Source organism: Gekko japonicus, unplaced genomic scaffold, assembly GCF_001447785.1.
Source record: "Gekko japonicus isolate JY-2015 unplaced genomic scaffold, Gekko_japonicus_V1.1 scaffold292, whole genome shotgun sequence".
In the NCBI taxonomy this organism is placed as follows: domain Eukaryota; kingdom Metazoa; phylum Chordata; class Lepidosauria; order Squamata; family Gekkonidae; genus Gekko; species Gekko japonicus.
The window spans coordinates 1,172,911-1,176,781 of record NW_015173131.1 but is presented as its reverse complement, the minus strand read 5'-3'; positions in this window follow the sequence as shown (position 1 = coordinate 1,176,781).

Sequence of the window (3,871 nt, the reverse complement as noted above, 5' to 3'; positions counted from 1 at the left end):
TTTGCATTGGAAGTTATGATTGTCTGTAGGGCTGCCAAACCCCGGATGGTGATGGGGCATCCCCCGTGCCTAGGTCCCATTGCCCACTGCCACTCTGAACAGTGGTGAGAGAAACATTTTTAACAAAATGCAGCCTTCTGTTCGTCCCAGAAGTTCTTGCCAATTCTTTACTGGAAGTGACGTAGCACTGCATGTGACACTGTACAGTTCCCCCATGGCCCTGCTCACAGCCCAACCCTAGTTGTCTGTGGCAGGTATAAATCATCCAAAAATAAAGGTAGGCATTCCAAAATGGACCACTAGCTTCAGGATGATTGTGGGAGGTGCAGTACCAAAAATGAAGGGAATCAGAATTTCCAGACTGCAACCTCCTCCTCCTCCAGTGCTATTTGCAATGGAAGTTACGTTTCTCTGTTTTGTGGCTGGCATAACTCATCAGAATATAAAGCTAGTTGTTTCAAAATTGGGCACCAGGTCAAGCATGATCATGACAGCTACAGTCCTAAAAATGAATGGCCCGCATTATATCCAGACATTCACACCCAAACCATAGTTTGCGATGGAAGCTAAGGATGTCTGTTTGTAGAAGGCATAACTAAACAGAAAATACAGCTTAGAGTCTCAAAATTGGCCACCGGCTTCAGGATGTTGGTGGAACCTGCAGTGCCAAAAAATAGAGGGAATTGGACTGTCTGGCACAATTATCTCCACAACATTGCTATTTGCAATAGAAGCAAAGGTTTGCTCACGAGAAGCCAGGAAAGGGTGGGCAGCACAGATAAGAAAGGGGGGAGATATCTCCTCTGTTCACACCTTTCCTGACCTATCACAGCCCGTGTAGTGCCTAGAGTGTCAGGCTAGGATCAGAGAGATCCAAGTTCAGATCCTCACTCTGCCGTAGAAGTTTGCTGGGCAGCACTTGGCCAGTCACACACTCTCAACCAAACCTACTTCACGAGGTTGTTTTTGTGAGGGTAAAATGGAGGACAGGAGAATAATGTGAGCCACTTTGGGTCCTCATTGGGGAGAAAGGCAGTACTGAAAGGGAGGATGGAACATATCCTCTCTTTTACAAAACAAAGGAGGTTTAAGGACCACCCTGAGCTATCACAGCCAGTGTGGTGCAGCAGTTATCATGCCCAGCTAGGATCTGGGAGACCCAAGTTCAGATCCCAGCTCGACTAAGGAAGTTTGCTGGGTGAACTTGGGCCAGTCACCCCCTCTCACTCTTGCCTACCTCACAGGGCTGATGTGAGGATGAAGTGGAAGACGGGAGAACAATGGAAGCCACTTTGGGTCCCCCTTAGAGAGAAAAGCAGGTTATGACATTTTTCACAATCTAAGTTTTCCTACAGTTTGCCAGGAAGAGGGGATCATTCGTGTTGTTGCTCCATTCAGAATTGCTGCAGCTCTTTTAGCAAGAGGCAGAATTTCTCATTCAGTATTCAGACTAGAGTTAAATATTGCAATGCAGTGAGCTACAGGACTGGTTAGCAAACTGAGGGAGGCGGAGCCCATAGTGATTATATAAACTTCAATCATGTCCCCCTTTGGTCTTCTCTTTTCTAAATAGAAAATCTTCACGCTCTTCTTTGGCCTTTTCTCATAGGAGGCATGCTTCAGACCCTTAATCGTCTTGGTTGCTCTGTTCTGCACTTTCCCAACTCTGCAGTAGCTTTTTTGAGATATGGTAAGCAAAACTGTACACAGTATCCTAAATGAAGCCACACTGTAGTTTTATACAAAGATATTATGATGTTGGGTATCTTGTTTTCAAGCCCTTTCCTAATAATTCCCACACTGGAGTTTACCTTTTTCACTGCTGCCACACACTAAGCCAGTGTTTTCATCTACAGCCCAAAGTTCTCTTTCCACCTCAGTGTCTGCCTGTTCAGACTTCATCAGTATATATTTAAAGTTAGGAATTTTTGTCCCCACGTGCATCACTTTGCACTTCTACATTAAACTTCATTTGCAACTGTAATGTATTCCGCCATGACCACATGCGCGATCATTGAGCTACGCGGTCAAGCGCTAGCCAAAAGCTTCGCTCAGCATGAACAATAGCCAAGCGGATCCTAGCCCGCACCAATCAGAGGGCCAGGTCCGCAGCCGAGAGCCTATGAGACTCTCGGCTACTGTAAATAACCTATAGGGTGAATGGGGGCGTGTTTTGGTGGTGGGTTTCTGTGCTTATATACCGGCTTGCGGGCCGGCTTACTTTGTCTTGTTCCTGATTGAATAAAGTACTCTTGTGAAATCACTCCACGTTTCTGAGTACTTTTCAGCAACATTATTGCTTACTCGTCTAATTTGGTGAGATCTTCTTGGAGCTCCTCACAATCTATTTTGGTTTTCACTACCCTGGATAATCCACAAACGGTTCAGCCCCAATTCCAGAGCATCTAAGGAGAAACTGAATAGCACTGGTTCCAATGATATCCATGTGTGCCCCCAGTATATATTTAGAAGTTTGTTGGCAACATCTGTCACTGCCATGTGATGGAAATAAAATGACTGCATGGATTTATTTTGTATCATACAGAGACATTTAAGCTATCTCCCAAGTTGTGGAGATGGAGATAGAGAAGTAAACAGGAAAGGGTCTGAAAGCACATGAAGCAGTCACCTTGCTGAAACTAAGCAGGTCTGTGTCTGGTCAGTAACGGGATCAGAGGTTTCCCACAAGATTTCTGTCTACTGCTTAAAGTTCGTAATAGAAGAGTGGTGGGTTATAAATGAAATATTTAAAAAGTAGAATATGGTTGAATTAGGAGGGGAAGATGTGCAAGGGATGAGATTCCCTCCCCCCCATAACTTTATGTTTTGTTCCTTTTGAAAAAAAGTTTTATAGCAGTGCTGGGAAAGGTGGTTGGCTTAGATCCTGGTTTCTCCCAATGTGGGTCAGAAGTCCCTGAAGACGATTCAGGACACCAGTGTGCTGTGCACCATCAAATCATTTCCAACTTATTGAACCGTATGAATTAATTACTTCCAATTACTCAGGCCTTGGGAACTGAGGACCATGGTTTCCTTTACTGGATCAATCCATCTCATGTTGGGTCTTCCTCTTTTCCTACCACCCAGAGGTAATTTCCTGCAGGCGTGCACAGGAGTGGAGCTCCGGCAGTAAGGAGCCCAGGGGGTGGGCACATGCAACAAGCCCCGCCCCCTGCTCCCAGCAGCCCTCTGTTGGGCCACGAGGAGCAAGAAGCAGCCAGGTAAGTTGCAGAGCCCCCCCCCCGGCCTGCCTTCAGGTACAAGCTCTCCCTCCTCTGCGAGGACAGATCTGTGTGTTCCTCCCCCCCCCCCATAGCTAGCAATCCAAAACAGTCCAGTGGAGACTGAGCGGTGGGTGTTGCCTTCTGACACACTTCCGGTGATGTCAGGGGGTGTGGCATATGCACATAAGTTATGCTAATGAGTCATGCTAATGAGCTCCTGCACCTCTTTTTCTACGAAATGACCCCCTGCTACCACCTCTAAATTTCCCTAGCACTATTGTCTTTTCCAGTGACTGAGTCTTGTCTTCTCATGGACACACAGAGGACAGTATATCAACATCCAAAGAAGCTGCTAGAGCCTCCCTGCTTTCTTCAGTCAAGATTTTGCAACTGCTACTGCCTCCAAGGAGGAAGAAAGGCAAGCCTGGCATGAGGCACTGGACTGGAGGTGGAAGATTAAGTTTACAAGAGGAAGAGGATCCAGCAAAGAGTCTCCTACCTCTGCTCCCAGGAGCTGAATCTTAGCATCACAGCCACCACCCTTAGGTGTGGGAGCTACTAGCCACATACAAAGTAGTAGTAGTAGTAGTAGTAGTAGTAGTAGTAGTAGTAGTAGTAGTAGTGGGGGTGGGGTGGTGGGGGTGGGG